We start from the raw sequence: 21,323 nt of genomic DNA on the forward strand, positions 1-21,323 counted from the left end.
AGGAAGATTATGATCGAACATTAGAAGAGATGTGAAAAACTGGAGAATCGTACTATGGCCTCTCAATTCAATGACAACCTAAACAATATTAAGAGGAAAGGATGGCTCAAAGAGAAACACAGTTAGGACGAGGATATTGAGGCGACCTTGGAGAGCTTGGAATAGCCAGAGAGTAGGGGATATCAGACTCAATAATAAAAACTTAGACTTATATATCTGGAAATGTAAAAACAATAATTTTTGGAAGCCAGAGAAGAAACGTGGAGACTTAAGGGAAGGGCCATCTAGCTTTAGGAAGGGGATGACAAAAAAAAAATATTCCAACAATATGCAAAGGTGAGGAAATATTTCAACAATATAAGGTCCCTAAAAGATGATGTTGGGAACATTGCTTCAAATTTTAATTACCTAGCTAGAATGGGGATTCAACATTTCTAATCGATATTCAAAGCCCCCAAAGTTGAGTCCCTCAACGACATCATTCACATCATCTAGGAATTCCCTCGGTTTTTCACAAAGGAAGACTCTAAAGAATTGCACCAAGTTATCAACCCGAAGGAATTAGAATGTATTCTCTGTAAAGGATAAGAGCCACGACCCTGATGGATGGACCATAGAACTCTTCCTCAATTTTTATGAAATCATTGGATGAGATTTATTGGTCGTTGTTGAGGAATGTCGAACCACTAGTCATCTTTATGATGCCTTCAACTCTAATTTTATTTCCCTTATCCATAAATTGGATGCTCCATCCTCTTTTACAAACTATCACTCGATTTCTCTATGCAGTGTTATCTACAAGATCATCACCAAGGTCCTTGCTAATAGAATATACACCATTTTCTCTTGTCACATATACATGGAACAATTTTCCTTTTAAGAAGAAAGTTAGATGCACGAAGCCATTGGAATCACCCAAGAGAGTTTTCGCAGTCTCAAGTCCCTTAAACTAAAAGGAACACTCCTCAATATTGACATATCTAAGGCCTTTGATAGAGCTAGCTCGCTCTACATAAGAATACTCCTCACACAGATGGGTTTCCCTATAACTTTTATAAAATGGATCGTGTGTTGTATCTCCACTGCATCTTTCATTGTTCTCATCAGTGGCAGTGCATCAAATTTATTTCATGTAGAGAGTGAAACCAAGCAAGGATGCCTGCTCCCCCTTTAATTTCATACTGAATATGGATGGATTATGAATAATCATGCATAGACCCATACATATATGAGGATATACAGTTCTTTCACATTTATTGTTCGTTGACAGTGTACTTATCTTCCTAGAAGGATCTCTCACCAATGTAAATGCATTCGAAGAAATCCTGAAAACCTTCTTTACTGCTACAGGTATGTCTCCAAATCAACAAAAATCTACTATCACCTATTATGAATGCACTGATATTGAACTCTCTCATGCTCGCAACATCTATCCATTAACTTTTCTACACCTTGAAGAAGGAATCAAATATCTTGGTTTTCAGCTCAAGCCAAATGACTATCGGAAGGAAGATTGGATGTGGCTAGTCACTAAAATTGAGAAGAAAATTAAATCCTCGTGCAAAAAGTGGCTCTCCAGAGCAGGCAAGCTTGTTCTCATTATATTGGTCATTGAATCCACGTCAATATTTTTGATGTCCCTATCTTGGATTCCAAAGGGCATCCTAAAAATCATTCAAAGGATATGTTTTGGTTTCGTCTGGCATGGCTCAAAGAAGGGGCACATATTTTCTTGTGTTAGACATGACACATTTCCCTCCCAAAGGCATATGGAGGATGGGGTCTAAAGAACCTAAACTATTTTTCACAAGCTTTGGCAGCAAAGGTTGGATGGAGATTAATCACTAAAAATAGCCTCTCGACAGAAGTGGGCCAACAAAAAGATATCGCCCCCCTATATATTAAAGAGTGGATTCAACTTCCCTACAAATAAAAAGAAAACATCTCCATTATATGAAAGTTATCATAAAGTATTTTCCTCTCATTGCTACGGGACTAGTTTGGTGCATTGGATCTGGACAATATCTGTGTATTAGTATCGACCCATGATCTGGATGCGATAATAAACATAACCTCCCTCACGATTTAATCACTTTCCTCGTTGAACATAGGATAAAATTCTTAAATTATATCAAAGACCCAATTAGATCGGATATCTGGGGACAAAACTAGCTTTCAGTCGAAGAGTTACAACTCCCTGCACAATGGCATGATGTATGGGAAAACTATCTCTGACTTTGTCCTTGTCACACGTGATACTAACTGACCAGGAGGATGAGATATTGTGGTTTCTCTCTAAACATGGTGCTTACACTCCTAAGGAAGGTTACCTCATAACCATTGGCACAAGAGAACCTGAATTTCCCAGCTGATGGTTGAAACACTTATGGAATCTCAAGGGGTTGACAAAAGTGAGATTACTATTCTTGTGCATTATGGAAAATAAAATACCAACTAGAGAAAATATGAATAAGTGTGCTTATCATGGCCCCTTATGGTGTTCGCTATGTCGAAAATATAAATAATACACAGAGCACTTATTTATATCCTGTCAGGCGGTGTCCATGGTATGGAACTTCATTTATCACAGCCTCCCTACATCGATTAAGTGGCAAGGCAGATCCATATCACAAGTGTAGGTTTCTGGTGGAATGAATCAACAACAAGAAAACATAAAAATATTCCTTTGCTTGTGTGCTTGGGTATATGGATTGGGCGCAACCAGAAACCTTTTCATGACCATCAATTTTTCTTAGAGAGAATAGCGGAACAGGTCTTGGCCATATACTCCTTACTCCCAGAAGATGAGAACACCACTGTCCCTCACATCATAACAATGAAAAAGATCGATCCATCATTCCCCTGGGCATATTTCTAAGGATGCTCACAATAGGGATCTTGTGGCAGAGGGGTTTTTCTATATCTACCCGAACATCATTATTTCCAAATAAAATTTGGTTTGGGTCAATGCACCAACCGTTACGCAAAATTACACAGTCTCAAGCTCCTACTTCTTTTTTCACTTGAGAAACAATGCACGAAGATTAAAAATTTTGGTGACTCAAAACTGATGATCGATTGGGTCACCTAAAAATCCACCTGTCACACATAGACTCTCAAAAGTATATTGGATGAAGTGATGCTCCTCAAGTCATGTTTTTTACTTCATCTCTTGTCATCATATTTAGAGGGAGTGGAACCATACTGCAGACCGACTTTCTAAAGAAGGCACGCGGCAGACGTTTGGTACTTGGCAGGTGACAGAGATCAACAACAATAATCAGTACCAATATTATCATCGACCATTCATGGACATACAACAGGAAGATGTAGTTATATATGGCCGAACATATTTTACTAATTTTTTTTTACACTTATGGAACACTTCGACATAGTTTGATCTTCTTTTTTGATATCATAGCAGCATCCATATATTTGATTAGATTCACTAGACTCTGTTAACATGCTATATATATATATATATATATATATATCTAGGATGAGGGTACTGATTTTGATGATACCAATCAATTTTTTTGTATGATGTCATATGAACCATACCATCATAATGAAAATTAAGTTTTTTCATGGGAAAAAACAACATGGACCAACAATATGACTTATCAATAATACATACACAATATGGCACTTGTTGATATGACATTTTCTTAAATTAGTTAATTTGAGATAAATTAATTAAAAGAGCATAACTAATTGGAGAGAAATCTAAAGTCTTGATCTACTACTCTGTATATCGTGGCATATTCCATGGAGGATAAATCTCCATCATCCTCCTAATATCTACTACTAATTAAATTAAATTCTAGAAGGCCTATTCTAAAATAGGTATGCCTATTAATATAATTAAGCTATTGTTAATAAAAGTTGAACCATATAACAAGATCATATTAGATGGTAAGGTTTTGAGTTGAGAAACAAATTATTTCGGAAAAGAATTTGAATATTATTATTATTATTATTAGTGATCTATTAATGATTAAAGAGAAAGAAAATAAATTATTATAAAATTATTAATTTTTAAATTTTTGAAAATAAAGACTTTAACTTATTTAATAATTTTTATTTAATTTAACCTAATTTCAAGCCATTATCAAATTTTAAAATAAAACAATCAAATTTAATATATTTTTAAATATAATTTAATTTTAATGTTTTAATATTTCAAATAAATTTCATCCTAAAATAATTTGGAAACCAGATATTTTTAACACAATATTGATAAAAAAAAACTTGAAAATACAAATACAATGTGATTATAGTGACAAAGTATTGATAAAAACTTGAAAATACTAATGTTAATACAATGTTTTTATAGTGAGCCCAAATCATGAACCTGTTACTTACGGAAAGAAAGTAAGATCGACCAGAACACTGATAAACAATCTCCAAGTAGAAATAGTGAATCACTTCTCCAAGCATAGATCTTAAATAGTGAATCACTTCTCCAAGCATAAATCTTGAATCACTTAGTAAAATAATGAGGATAATATATGGGAAAATTTGAATAAGAGGTTTTGACCCACTTAATGAGTTATTTGTAATGTTATTAAAAGGGTGAATGTTGGAAAAGAATTTAACTTCTTATTAAATTATATTTTTAATAAAATTTAAGCCTTATAAAAAAATTCATGTTAGATGGTATGGTTTTGACTTGATCTGGAATAAAATTCGTTAAAAATATAATTTTTAAGCTATATTTTAAAATATGAAAAATGACAATGTTGAAAATGATTTTAATTTATTAATAAGTTATTTTAATAAATTTGAATAGATATAAAGGATATGTTGGATGGTTAGGATCTTGACCTAGTCTACACATTGTTTTGGAAGATAATTTGAATGTAATAACAAATGAAAATTTGAAGTGGCCATTGAGCGTAGAGTTTTTCTACAACCTAGTATAAGGGTAAATATAATGTAAACATGTAAATATAAATTTAAACTAAACATTTGACATGTAACATTTAACATATTTAACAATTTTAAACAATCTAATATGAGGGTAGATCTCACGTACACATGTAAAAGTAATGTAAACTAAACATTTAACTAATGTTTAACATTTTTAATATAATACCAACAGTATTTAAAAATAAATCTAATTACTACTATGTATAAACACGATATAAATTTAAAATATAAAGACCTTTACAAACACTCAAAAAAGAGGTCTTATTTAGGTGAATCATATGGGCCAAACTATTATTAATACCATGAAAAAAAAAATTATTCCCTACTATTAATATTAAAATATTATTATTATTATTACTAAATCAGATACTCATATTAATATATTATAATATTAATATTATTAAATTTCATAACTTTGAATTAATACAACATTAAATTTGTTATATTATAATGTATATTAGTATATCATGATATATATGGGAGGGAAGAACAAAGACAAGGTGATAGAGGTGGAGAGATGGGAGTGACAAGGGAGAGGAGGAATGAAGAGAGAGAAAGGGAGAGGAGTGAGAGAGGTAGAAAATGGTAAGAGGGGAAGTGGGAGACACAAATATTGAGTGGGGTAGAGAGAGAATGAGAGAGGGAGGGAGATAGTGAGAGAATTGGATGGTCGAGAGAGAGAGAGAGAGAGAGAGAGAGAGAGAGAGAGAGAGAGAGAGAGAGAGAGAGAGAGGAGAGAGAGAGAGAGAGAGAGAGAGAGAGAGAGAGAGAGAGAGAGAGAGAGAGCGAGGGATAGAGAGATGACATTGGAGGGTGAGAGAGGGAGGGAAGAAGAAAGAAATAGCGAGGGAGAAGAGGAGAGAGAGAGGGAGTGACAAGCAGATGGAGAGAGAGGAAGGACGAGAGAGAGGACTTGTGAGAGAGGTGGCGAGATGGGGGAGAGAGGAGGAGAGGGGGGGGAATATTGAGAGGGAGTTGGAGAAACAAAGAGGGAGGGAAGAAGAAAGACAAAGAGTTATAAGTGGAGAGAGAGAGGAAGTTAGAATTGGGAGATGGAGAGAGAGTGTCTATGTTTGGGGTTGAGATAAAGAGACAAAGAAGGAGATATAAGGAGAGAGGGAGGGATATAGTAATATAGTTGGAGGGTGAATAAAGAGATAGAGAGAGAGGTGGGAGAGAAAGAGAGAGAGAGCAAGGAAGATAGAGTATATGAGAGAGTGGAGAGGGGGAGGGAAAGAGAGGTGAAGTTAGAGGGGGAGAGAGGGAGGTAAGAACAAACACATAGAGAGAGAAATGTGGAGAAACAAAGAGGGACTGATAAGGAAGATGGAGAGAGAGGGAGAGAGGATAAAAGGAGGAAAGAGAGAGAAGCAGGGCAAAGGGAGAGAAGGGGAAGAGAGAGAGAGAGAGAGGGAGAGGAGGAGGGAGGGATAGATAGATAGTTTGTAGAATGAGAGTGTATGTTTTTGGGGTGGTATAGAGAGACAAAGGGAGATAGAGGTATTGATGGAAGGTGAAGAGAGGGAAGAAGAGAGGGATGGAGAGAGGGAAGGAGGGGCAAAGATATTTATAGATATGGAGTGAGAGAGTTTGTGTGTTTTGGGGACTGAGATAGAGATATAAATAATGAGATATGGATGTAAATATAGATATAGATGGAGGGGGGAGAAAGGGAAGAATATTTATTTCAATAGATGCATTGATTACAGTGTAGATGGTGATTTCTAATCCTATTTGATTGCTTGCACTAGATGCATTGATTTTAGTGTAGATGTTGATTTCTAATTATATTTGATTTCTTGCACTAGATGAATTGATTTCAATGTAGATGATTTGTAATCCTATTTTATTTCTTGCACTAAATGCATTTATTTGAGTGTATATGGTGATTTATAATCCTATTTGATTGCTTGCACTAGATACATTGATTTCAATGTAGACGATTTCTAATCCTATTTGATTGCTTGAACTAAATGCATTTATTTTAGTGTATATGGTGATCTATAATCTTATTTGATTTCTTGCACTAAATGCATTGATTTTAGTGTATATTTTGGTTTCTAATTATATTTGCTTGCTTTCACTAGATGCATTGATTTGAGTGTAGATGTTGATTTCTAATCCTCTTTGATTTCTTGCATTAGATGCATTGATATTAGCCTATAAGTTTTCTTCTAATATTGTTTCATTGCTTACATTGGGTGCATTGATTTTTGTGTAGATGTTGATTTGTGATTTGATGTAATTGGATGTATGATGGCACATTAATTTTAAATTGATTGGATTAACAATGCACATTAATTTTAGTGTTAGCACAAAAAATTATTGGAAACGTACATTTATTTGTGCCTTATAGTAATTCAACCTATTAATATTGGAGAGAAAGAGAGACCAGGTATGATGTTTACTGCAATAGCTCGAGCTAAAGATTTAAATCCTTTTCATATAATTGATATGAAAAGATGGCAAAACTAACCAGGGTGACAATAAGAATAATAGAAGAAAACAGTTTGAGATGACAATGAAGACTATTGTGGCTACATTCTTCTTATTCAAGTCTTCTATCATTCAACACTATTACATTGTCACTTTGCATTCAAAAATTTTATTTCATCATTTTTCATCATTAAAGTTATTAACAATATTTATCATGTCAAAAGACTAAGGTAACTAAACAAATTTAAAATTTAAATGAGTATATTAATACATATTTAGCATATTTAAAATGATTATATTAATATTAGATGTATTTACATATTATTGTTAAAATTAATCATATCTTCCATATATTATTCCTTGGTCACATAGGACTGAAACCAGCCTAGATCCATCTCAACTTCGGATCTATCAACTGCTAGAGAGATCAAATGAAAACCTTCTCCCAAGTTTTGCACTAAAAAATAAGGTTTTCACCTCAAAAGAGGTTTTCATGTCAATATTGGGTCCCTTTAGGATCTTGATAGATGCAAAGTTACGATGGATGTTAGCTGGTTTAATTATTAATTATAAAAATTTATGATTATAATTATTAATTTATTGGTTTAATTTTCCCATTTAAATAGGCTCCATTCCACATAAATACCATGGGTCAATCCCATGGGTTCTCATAAACCTAGCCCTAAACAAACCATCTGCAACTTACAGAGTCAAGTTAACCTTAACTACCCAATGATGATGATGATGAGCACGATGATGCACCCCTAGTTGAGATTGTTTAATAATCGCGTCTCTAGTTGAGAATGTTTAATAATTGCATATAGTGAGGACGATGATGCGCCTCTAGTTGAGATTGTTTAATAATTGCGTCTCTAGTTGAGATTGTTTAATAATTGCGTCTAGAGGCACTCCTGATAGATCTCAAGTAAAAATCAATCTATTATTATTAGGTATAAGCACCTTTTTTTATATTTACTCCAAAGGTATGGTAAATAAAAAAAGATATAAATAAACTTGAGGTATGGTAAATAAATAAATATATAAAGAAATTAGAGGTATGGTAAATAAATGAAAACTATTTTTATATTTACTGCATAAACCTCTTTATATTTACGAAAACTCAAAAAGAGTTTTTTTTTAGGTGAAGCCTATGGCCAAATACTATTTTAATATCATGACCAAAATTCCATATTTATAAAAGAGGTATGGTAAACAAATAAAAAATATAAGTAAACCAAAGGTATGGTAAATAAATAAAACCTCTTTTATATTTACTCCATAGTACTAGTTATATTTAAGAACACTAAAAAAAGAGGTTTTCTTTAGGTGAAGCCTATGGGGCAAATACCATGGGCCAAATTATTATTTATACATGCAAAAAACATTATTAACCCTAATATTAATATTAAATTGTTATTATTATTATTAAATCTAATGTTCATATTAATATATTCTAATATTAATCTGATTAAATTTAATAACTTTGGATTAATACAATATTAAATTTGTTATATTATAATATATATTAATATATCATCATATATATTAACTCTAGATATATATGGGAGGGAAGAAAAACGACATAGAGTCATGGAGGTGGAGAGATAGGGGTAGTGACAAGGGAGAGATGGGGATAAAATGAAGGAAAGGAGAGAAGAGGAGTGACGATAGGGAGAGGGAGAGGAGTGAGAGAGGTATAGAAGGGTAAGAGAGGGAGAGGGAGACACAACGATAGGGGGGGGGGGGATAGAGAAGAGGGAGGGAGGAGGAAAGTGATAGGATTGGAAGGAGAGAGAGAGAGAGAGAGAGAGAGAGAGAGAGAGAGAGAGAGAGAGAGAGAGAGAGAGAGAGAGAGAGGGAGGTAGGAGAGAAAGGGAGAGAGAGGAAGGGAGAGATAGAGGACTTGGGAGAGAGGAGGAGAGAGGGAGGGATAAATGGATGGAGTTGGTGGGCGAGATAGGGAAGGAAGAAGAAATACATAGATAGTGACAAGTGGAGAGAGAGGGAGAGAGGGAGAGGGAGTGTGTATGTTTAGGGGTGAGTTAAATAGACAAATAAGGAGAGATGGAGAGAAGGGGGGAGAGAAGGAGAGAGGTTGGGATATGGTAACATAATTGGAGAGAGATAGAGAGAGGAATTGAGATAGAGGAGGAGAGTGATTGGGGAAGAGAAAGGACTGGAGGGAAAAGAGATAGAGAGAAAGTGATGGGGGAAGAGAGAGAGAGGTAGGAGATAAATGGAGAGAGGATAAGGATGAGAAAGAGGACTTGAGAGAGAGGATGAGAGAGGGAGGGATAGAGAGAGGGAGATGGAGGTAGAGAGAGGGAGGGAAGAAGAAATACATAGAGAGTGAGAAGTTGAGAGAGAGAGGGAGTGACAAGGGAGAGATGGAGAGAGAGTGTGTATGTTTGAGGGGGAGATAAAGAGACAAAGAAGGAGAGATGGAGAGAAGGGGGATATAAGGAGAGAAAAGAATAGAGGGAGGGATATAGTAACAAAGTTGGAGGGTTAAGAGAGAGAGAGAGAGAGAGAGAGAGAGAGAGAAGAGAGAGGAAGTGAGAGAGGGAGGGAAAGAGAGATGAAGTTGGAGGGGCAAAGAGAGGGAGGTAATAATAAAAACACAAAGAAAGAAAGGTGGAGATAGAGAGTGAGTGATAAGGAAGATGGAGAGAGAGGGAGAGATTACAGCATGAGGAAATAGAGAAAAGTGGGGGAGAGGGAAAGAAGGGCAAGAGATAGAGAGAGAGGGACAGGTGGAGGGAGGGATAGATAGATATATTGGAGAGAGAGATTGTATGTATTAGGGATGATATAGAGAACAAAGGGAGATAGAGATATTGTTGGAAGTTGATGAGAGGGAAGAAGAGAGAGATGGAGAGAGGGAGGGAGGGACAAAGATATTTATAGAGATGAAGTGAGACAACATGTGCATTTGGGGGGGTGAGATATTTAGAAAAAGAAGGAGAGATAGGGGGAGATATAGATATGGAGTGAGAGAGCATGTGTGTTTGGGGGGGTAAGATATTGAGAAAAATAAGGAGAGATGTGGGGAGATATATATATGGATGGAGGGGGGAGAGAGGGAAGAATATTTGTTGTAGTAGATGCATTTATTTCAATGTAGATGGTGACTTGTAATCACATTTGATTGTTTTCAATAGATGCATTGATTTCCATGTAGATGGTGATTTGTAATCATATTTGATTGTTTGCAATAGATGCATTGATTTTAGCGTAGATGTTGGTTTTTAATTATATTTGATTGCTTGCACTATTCGAATTGATTTCAATGTAGATGATTTCTAATCATATTTCATTTCTTGCACTAAATGCATTGATTTCAGTGTACATCATGATTTTTAATCCTATTTTATTACTTGCACTAGATGCACTGATTTCAATATAGATGTTGATTTGTAATTATATTTGATTGCTTGCACTAGATGAATTGATTTCAATGTATATGGCTTCTAATCCTATTTGATTGATTTCACTTAATGCATTGATTTTAGTGTAGATGGTGATATCTATTATTATTTGATTTCTTGCACTAAATGCAGTTATTTCAGTTTAGATGATGGTTTCTAATACTATTTTCTTACTTGCACTAGATACATTGATTTGAGTGTAGATGTTGATTTCTAATCCTATTTGATTGTTTGCATTAGATACATTGATATCATTATAGAAGTTGTCTTCTAAGCTTATTTGATTTCTTTCATTAGATGCGTTGATTTCAGTGTAGATGTTGATTTCTGTTTTGATCTAATTGGATGTATGATGGTACATTAATTTCAAAGTGATTATATTAAAAATGCACACTGATTTAAATGTAAGCGCAAAAAATTATTGGCAATGTACATTGATTTTTGTGTTATAGTAATTCAATATATTAATATTGGCGAACAAGAGAGACGAGGTATGATGTTTACTACAATAGCTCAAGCAAAATATTTAAATCCTTTTCATATAATCGATATGGAAAGATAACAAAACTAAAAAGGATGACAATAAGAATAGTAGAAGAAAATAGATTGAGATTGATCATAATGAAGACTATTTATAATTGACTACATTCTTATTATTCACATTTTATATCATTCAAGACTATTACATTGTCACTTTGCATTCAAATTTTTTATTTCATCATTTTTCATCATTAATGTTATTAACAATATTTATCATGTCAACAAATAGAGGTAACTAAGAAAATTTAAAATTAAAATGACCAGATTAATCTCATACATATTTAGCATATTTAAAATGATTATATTAATATTATATGCCTTTACATATTATTAATAAAATTAATCATATGTTCAATAGATTTTCCTTGGCCGCAAATGACTAAAACCAACCTAGATCCATCTTAACTCTAGATCTATCAAGCACCGAGAGGGATCAAATCTCTTTGGGTGCAAACCTTTCCTCAAGTTTTGCACTCAAAAAAGAGGTTTTCACCTCGGGAGATTTGACCCCTCTCGACGCTTGGTTGGTTGTTAAGATGGATCTAGGCTGTTTTATTTCTATAGTAAAAAATAAGGGAGAGAAGCATTCCTATATCACTATAGTATTTATTTAACAAGTTAATAATGTTGGTAGTGTAGAAAATATTTTGAAAATTATAATCAATGTGAGTAGGAGCAAGGAAATCCAAGAGAAATTTTTTTCATTTTCAACGCTCTTAGTATCACAAAGGTGAAAACATCCTTCACTCCAAGGTGTTTTATGAATTAATTAACACTTGATTTCACTTGGAAACTCATGAGAATTAGTGCTTACCTTGGAAATATTCATTCTCTTCTTAGTACAAAGATAATTCTAGTTATCAATATTGGGGTTGATCACCTCCTTATCATACCTCAGTTTCCTCTTTCCTTCTAACTCCTTACCTTACCATAACGTGTCCTTCAATTTAGAAGTAATGATGCTTTCAATATTTTTCTTATTCTCCAAGACGATCTCCTATTTTACCCCACAATGGTCTAGTGAAGACTGAGCACCCTTATGTCATCCATGCTTGAGCTAGAGGTTGGGGTTTTGGATAGAGTTAGAAGCAATTTTGGGGAACCTCTTGGATTTCATGTTGTATATCTTCTTCTTATATATTAGATACCTAATCATATTCATACTTTCAATGGGGGAAATGCTAGATTCAATTAGGAAGATAAGGTAGAGAGTATTCCCTTTAATATTGACATTGTAGGTTATAAATTTCTTTTGGATAAGATTAATCTTTCTCCATAATTATATAGTTATATTGAAACCCAAAACCTCACATCCATATAAAATAAGTTGTGTGATGAGAGACTCAAAGAGGAGCCTTTTTTTACTCCAAACCCAAAGATTGCTCGACTTAGAATTTTTTTTCAAGCCCATAACAAGTTTTCTAAACTCCAATTATCATTTTCTCAATGTTATAATTCGAGATGAGCTGATGATCGTTGCTAATTCCTAGATATTTGTATGAAGATGATTTATCCAAGTACTTATTATCATAAATGAAATTTTCATAGTTGATCTTTTAGGATTTAATTATCATGATTCTATTTTGTTCAATATTAACAATCATACTCATCTTGGATTAGTAATATTGGAGGATTCTAAGTAGCTTTTCGAGATCATCATTTATCCTAGCTAGAAGAACAATTTCACGAGGATAAAGGAGAGGATTAATGTTGGAGAAAGTAGTAGGGAAACTATTAATTTAGATTCACCTTAACCTTAATAATTTCTCATGAACTTTATTTATCTTCTTATGTTTCTTTATTATATATTTTTCATGAAAAAATTAAATCAAGTTAAAAAGAAAATAGAGAGGATGGAAACAAGCATTAGGCTCTAAGCAAGGGCAAAACCCGGGAAGCTTAAAAAACCGTAACATTCACGCATGTGAGAGAATCAGGCCCCAAAACAAATTTTCCCTTATCTTCTTGTCTTCTTCTTGCTTTCTTAACCTTCACTTTAGTTTTCTTGATGCTCCTTGTTACATATCAAACTTCTTTATTGATGACATCGAATTGGTGTGGAATGAGGTTGAATCTGCTTCTATTTATAGTCTTGCCATGAAGTCATTCCCTTGTTCAGAATGACTTATCATTTCCAAGCCCGACATGTGTGAGGAAGCTTGTAGAGCTTTCTAGACTCTAATTCAATATATTTTACATGTTACAACTTTCCCAATAGGGTATTATACAAATTGAAATGACTCTTTTGACTAAATAAAAATATTCTTTTGACATGAAAAACCATAGAAGCATGGAGAACATGCATTGACCTATATGAACATAAAAAAAGGAGCATGAAAGCCATGTGTTATGCAGGATTTATGATTGCAATCAAAGGTATATCCCCTAGGTCATTGGCTAACCTAGAACAAGAGAGAGACAAGGAAGACAATGTTTTTTTTAAGTAAATAGATGATAGAGTGTGGCGTATCTGGAATCCTTCACACACTTCACTCCTTCTTTAGCTTGGAAGCTCTAATTCCAACACCGAACACAAAAATTAGAACTTGCACAGTCAGATAAAATAAGCCAAGAAACTATGGGATCTATGTATTATCATCTAAGTATGTCATTCAATAGATCAACATGTTATTGAAATAAGTGAAATAATAACATAAAATATAGGAAAATAATCAATTATTTGCATTATTATAAGTGGAAGGAGATTACAACCATAATTAATAGTTGATCATGTAGAAGAGATCCTCCAAGTTGTTGACTCGTCCTTTCCTTGTCACAATATGCACCTCCAATCACCCTCAATGCATGACATGATGACCACTCACTGCAACATCATAAGGGTAGAATCACTCTCCAAAATCCAACCCCCAACCACATAGAAGGCTCAGAATATATAGAGAAGTATGGTACGTTGGGAGTTCTTATATAATTATGAATCTAGGGTAAGAGATCCACCTTTGATGGAGGGATAGGATCAAAGGAGAAGTGGTGAAAACTCCAAAATGGGGAAGGATAAGATCTGAATGGTTTATCCAAGATAAGTAGTTGAAACAACTTCTTGAAAATCCTAGAAGGGGAGGCTTCTGGAATTCCTATCATCCTCCGGTATTTATAGAACCAATGCAGGTGCAAAGGGGAGCAATCTACTAGTGACCAATAGAGACCATAGTGGAGCAATATACTCATCAATGCACCCTAGTAGGCTTACATGGAGCGTTGGCCCTCAAATTGGCTCAGATGAAGAAGTTTAGGGCTGAAACTATGGGAATTGAAAGGTACATGCTTAGTGATTAGTGAAAGTTTGTGACAAGTGCGAATAGGATGTTGATTGACCCCATTAGGAGGATCATTGATTTTATGTGAAAAAATGTCCTATAACATAATGCCCCCAAAAGCACAAAGTTAGCGATGATGACTGATGATTGAAGTGATTTACCTTATGATAAGTCGGGATCAAGGAAAACCGACGAGCTTCATATCTTACAATACATTTAAAACATGAGATATTTGTTTTCGGATGGAGGCATACCCATACTTAAATCATGAGCTAATATAACATGTGAAATGATCAAAAGACGTGTCCATGGATGCAACTGGTGGACCCATGAATGGATGACTGTCTATATGATCATGACCATCATACATTATGATGTTTGTATAATCTTGAAATCGTGGCCCAGATGGTAGAAACTAGATCCGAGGTCTTCTATCTCGTTCACATGACTAACCAATATACGAGTCTAACCATGTGAATCAATGAGCTAGAGTCAAACAAGGTAGACACCATTTGATTACTAGCCAATGATGTAAGTTGTTTACATACATGAGAGAAACCATCAATGATGTTAATGGATCTCAAGGTACTATAGTACAATCCATATGGTTTGAATTAATGAGTTGATGTCGAACACCACACAAAATATTTCGGTCGAAGGCCATTGATGTAGACCTATTACCAAGAGCGAGGAAACTTACCATCGATGTATGCAAGCACCATGGTACCAAGGGGTGTGTTTCTAAGTCAAATTCTTGGATGATGTGTTGATGTTGACAAGAAGTGACCCATCGCAAGAGGGCCTTGATGTATCCCCCATCAACGATATGAAACAGGTAAGACGATTAAGATAGAATGATCAAAATGATGCTGACATTGAACTATATTAGGAAATGCAAACATAAAATCAAGGATTAAGAGTATTATAGCAGAGATCAAATGAATTAATTCTCTAGAACACACCAACGACACTGAATGGAGATGGAAACATTGACCCAAAACCGAAATGGAGGCTCTGAAAAGGGTATGACAACTAGAAGACAAACATATTACCTAACCCAACAACCGCGAAGTTGAAGTGGAAGAGTGTCGTGTTCAAGAGCGACTCGCTGCCATAAGAAAAATGGAATCCCTTATTTTCCCAATTTCTCCAACCATACTAGTTAGTACCTCTTTATTTTTTAACAAGCTTGAGGAGGATAACATATGCTTGTTTTTGAGTTCATCCTTCAGAAGAATCCCTCCGAGTATATTTAATGAACCCTAAGAAAGAGTGGTTTATCCCCATCATGATCAACGAATCCATCATTGTTTGATGTTTTAACAAGTCCAGCGAAGGTAAAACTTGAATTTTTTTTTATTTTTAGAGAGTTTGAAGAAAGAGGTGGAAAAAAAAACTCCAGATGTCCCTTAGGTTTGAAAAGGTAGAAAACAATACCCAAGAGAACCTCTTATCCATGTTCGAATAACGTATTCCTTTTTTGTAGCTAGTCTATCTCAGTCTGGAAAAGGGTTAAACTTATACTGAGTAGACACCTTTTCATTTACTTTTACAAGTTTAAAAATAAAGTTCTCAACTAGCTTTTCATATTTTTGGAGTTTGAAGAGAGTTGAAAGATGACTCCCGAGGGGTTCCTTTTTTGTAGGTTTAAAGAGACCAAAAGAGAGATAAAAGTGTACTATATGGTCAAAATTACATGTTCAAAACATAATGAAAACCCGCTAACAGTTGTAGACCTACTCAAAACACCACAAGAATGATTAAACAAACTCATTTCATAGTAAAAATGAAGAATATCTAGGTCAAAACATTAAAAATGAATAAAATAATGAGAAAATGACCATAAATATTCAAAATGAATTGTCATTTTTACCATTTCACATTTTACCTTCAACAGTGAATATTTGGAGCCCTTTTGCCATCAATATTCTTCAATTGATTGTGACGAATCTAGGGAACCATTTCAAGTAACGTCCCTTCCAGGTAGGAACTAAAACATTTCTCTATCTTTCTATGATCCATTTTTGTGTTTTCATGCAAGATTTTAAAGGTTTTGACACCCCTGGGGTTCATAAAAATCCCCTTCGACCAACACACACCCTAATGTTTGAAAATTCATTGCTCATAGGCAAATAAATACTTCAGGTAGAGGTGAAATGCCCTAGTAAACACTATTGGGGTGCATTGGGTGCATTTTCCTAAGTTGTCTTTTAGTTTTGTCTCAAATTTTGTACAATTTTTTTCATTGGAAAAATCCTAATGAATCCCTTGTTGATATTTTAGGTAACCATTAGCAAAAAATGGCATTCATCTGGTGAGAAAGAGAACACGAGGAACAATATTTGAATGTGTCAAATGATCCTGCGGCCATCCAAGCGCTAAAAGATTGTGGGTTATTGAAATTATTTCAGCTTCCTGGTATGAGGCAACAAATGGAGTTGTTGAAGTAAATTATCCATTCATGGGATATTCAAGCATAGAAATTTAGCGTTGGGGAGAATCTATTGAAGATATAGGTAGAGGATATTTACTTTATGAAAGATCAAAGCGAGGTGCCCCCATCTCTCTTGTAAGTGGAAGAAGTGGTGGTGAGATGGTGAAAGACGATAAAGATACCTATTGTAAACCTCGAGCCTTACCTACGAGGGATGGAAAAATCAACATAAAGGATGTAACCCAATTACCTCCAAGAATGATCTTGTTCATTATCGCAAGATTTCCAAGTAGCTCAGCACTACATGTATTAAGAAAATCATACATGAACTCTGGGATAGAGTGTCTAGAGCCGACAATATTCAACTAGAGTGAGGGTGTCTTGGTCAATTTGAAGGAACATATTACTAAAGGAAAGGAGGGGAAGTTGAAGAAATTCTACAACAACATGATCTTAGTCTCTTTTTTCTCCAGAGTAGGTGCCATTACTGCAGCATTAGTAGATTTTCCTTTAGTCCATCTATCGGAGACCCACACAGATGAGGAGTTGTATAGACCATATCAGGCAACATGCATGCCCATCAGCGATCAATTTTTCACCAACCTTGTTTTGGTGGCTATGCAGGCAATTCATAATCATTGATGGTTACTCATACGTAGGGATGGATTTTCATGATGATCATGAGCTTGAGTTTCCTGAGGGTGGGCAATTGGATGCTTCATGTAAGATACTTCGAACTTTAAGTTTTTGAAATTTTTACTTTTTTGTGTTTTTTTTATGTTCCCGAGACTAAAATACTTGATGATTTCATGAAGAAATTGGACTTGTTTGATTAGTAGGTGCTACATATCTCTATTACCCAGAGAGATAACCATAGGAGGAGGCAGTGGGACCAGTGCATGTCACAATGGTAGGACAGACGATCTACGAGATCCCTATGTAGCAGAGATCTTATCATTAGTGGAGTGCCACATGGAGGGACTGACACCATGGGATTAATGAGACCGTGGTTGATAGAATTCTATTGTCACTTCATTGACATGCAATCGGAGTTCCTAGTTGTATTGGTCGATTAATGCACAAGATAGTTTGTTCAGTGTCATTTTATCACGAGAACTACTAATTTTTGTCTACTTAGATGTTTTCCATGTAGTTTTCATATGGGCGATGTAGCCATATGTGTCCTGGGGTACACGTTTTGTAAAGCCAAACTTAATATATTATTTCTTTTCAGTGTTTCGTAGTTACTATTATGCTTTTAATATGATGTAATGTGAGTTGAAATTTATTTGCATTCTTTGCAAATGTTGATCTAAAACAAAAATTAGCTAGGGAATGTGCTAATGTCTTCAAATTTATAGAAATATGTTCATATTGTATGAAATCAAAATTTCTTTCCAGAATATACACTCGCAAAACCATGTGAAGGATGATGGTATTTCTCACTAAATAGAATTCACAAGTTGTAGTACTATGAGCTGTAAGTCAAAACTAATGACTATACGGTGGACACCATGCGAAATAACATCATAAAGTAACTCAACCACTGTGCTATACTTAGTGATGTTGTTAGTCGAGTGATCAATGAAAATGTTGGGTCCCTATAATACTAGTGATTACCCCATTACTATTGTAGTTATACCCCTTATTTATATTGATGTACCCATGTAGTGCCCATATTGTTACTATTGTGCCACATAGAAGCCCACTATTGTTATTGTTGTGCCCTACAATATTATTGTTATGTAGGCTTTGATTGTATTGGGACCACTTAGACTCCTATATATAGAAAGGAGGTATTTTCATTTGTATCATCCAAGAATTGTTCATTTATGTAATGTAAAGGAGGTTGCCCCCTCGAAGAGGCTGAATTCTAAGGCGTGGATCTCTCTTTTCTATCTTTCTGTGAGCTGGTTTCATAACATTTGGTATCCGAGCTTTGGATTCTAGGGTTTCGCTGCTCCAAACAGGTCATCGTGGAATTTTCGCTATAAATTTTTTTATGTGACGTTTCAGAAGTCGCAAAAAAAACCCATTTGAGAAGACATCGCGCTGAACCTTGGGTCCGAATTTCAGAGTTTTTCGCGCGATATTTGCGGAGATATGATCTGAGGAAGTTGGTCTTTTTGCAGACTCTTGAATTACACTCAAAACAGGTGACCTAGGGAAAATCGTCATAACTTTCTTTCTGAGCATCGGATTGAAATTTCGTAAGAAGGTACAGAAAGAGGACGGACTGTAGTTTTCTTTTATATATTTTTCAGAGTCAAAGGTTGAAACAGTGACACGTGGCACGTCGTCCAAGTTCGCTCTACTGAACTAGTCTATAATCAAGTAACTGTGGGAGATTTCGCATAACTCTTCCTTGGAGAATCCAATTTGGGTCAGACTTGTGCCATTGGAAAGAGGACACAGAGGGCTACTACAGGCCACAAATTTAGAACTAGATAATTAGAAAGTACAGAGATACATCGGAGGCAATATCGAGCTCCTACAAAGTGAAAAAAGGTGTGTAGATTTTCTTTAATTTTTGCTTAAGCTTGGTTTGAAAATTTATTTTGAAGGTATTCAAAGGGAATATTAGAGAATTATTATCAGTAACTGATGCCACGAGGAAAGAAAATGCAAACACCTAGTAAGGAGCCTGAAAGCTCTAGCATGACTCATGAAGAAGAAGAAGAAATGCTATATGATATATCAAAATTACAAGAACAAGTGCAACGAGTGTCACTTGCACAAAAAGCAACATAATCTAAAATGGATGGTTTAAGGAAAGATGTAGAAGCTAAGATGGATGGTTTAAAGAAAGGTGTAGAAGCTAAGATGGATGGCATGGAAGCTAAAATTGATGGCATGGATGATAAGATGGATAAGTTGCTACAAGAAATAGTCACTAAGGGTGAAAGAGTACCAAAGGAAACTCATGATGAGAACAAAAGAAATGTTAATCATGATTCCATAGACTCTAATGTTGGATCGAAGACTCACCATGTTCCAAAAATCGATATGAGGAAGTTTGATGGCAAGGATCCCGCCACATGGATATTACAGATGGAGCAATTCTTCGATCTCAATAATGTGCAAAACACACAAAAGGTACGTATGGCAACTTTATATTTGGAACCAAATCAGTTTGTATGGTATCAATGGCTTTGTTCTCGTAAACAATTTATCACTTGGGCAATTTTTACGGAAGAATTGATAGCACATTATGAGGATACAAAAAGCAACACTTTTTTTAGCCAATTGATAATCTCAAACAAAAGGGTTCAATAATGGAGCACATTGAGGAGTTCCAAAAATTGAACATAAGGGTAAAAGATATTCCAGAGGAGCATAGGATTGATGTGTTCATAGGGTCTTTAAAGGATAATATCCAACATGATGTGCGCCTTTGGGAACCTGATTCATTAGAGAAGGCATTCAGGTTAGCAAGAAAAATGGAAAGCAAAATTATGGCAACTAGGAAGCATACCATTCACAACTATAAAGATGGAAGTGTTGTTGCCCATAGTCTTCCACAACCTACAAGGTTGACACCACAACAATTGGAAGAAAAAAGAGCAAAAGGGCTTTGTTACAATTGTGATAGCAAATACACAAAAGGTCATAAGTGTGCTGAGAAGAAATTATTCTACATAGATTGTGAAGAGGAAGAAGAAAAGGAGCAAGAAAGGTCAAAAGAAGAGGATATATTCCAGGAACAAAGCCTAGATGAAGAACAAATAAATCCGACCATATCTTGTAATGCATTGGCGGGAATTACCACTCCTCAAACCATCAAGATAGAAGGACAAATCAAGAAGAAAAAGGTAATAGTGTTGATTGATTCAGGAAGCACCCACAATTTTATTCATTGTAGGGTAGCAAAAGAATTGAATTGCTTCCTATATCCAGCACCAGAGTGTCAAGTGATGATTGCAAATGGAGGAACAATAAATTGCTCTGGAAAGTGCCATAATATCAAGCTATCCATGGGAGAATATGTATTGACTAGCCCAATGCTTTCCATTCCAATGGGAGGTGCTGATGTTGTACTAGGAGTCCAATGGCTACAATCCTTGGGTACAATAGCTTTTAATTTTCAAGAACTTTTCATGAAATTTTCTGTGGAAGGAAAGGAAGTTGAATTAAGGGGTATTGCAGGGAAACCAGGAAAGATAATCAGCTCTAATGGTATGACAAAGCTTCTAAAAAAGGAGCAAAGGGGTGTAATTGCACAATTATGTTCGCTAGATGTTTCCACATTAGAATCATCTATTTCTCCAGATCTCCAAA

Source organism: Pinus tabuliformis, chromosome 3_1 (genome assembly GCF_031772625.1).
Source record: "Pinus tabuliformis cultivar Carrire ecotype Pingquan chromosome 3_1, CPIR1, whole genome shotgun sequence".
Taxonomy (NCBI): domain Eukaryota; kingdom Viridiplantae; phylum Streptophyta; class Pinopsida; order Pinales; family Pinaceae; genus Pinus; species Pinus tabuliformis.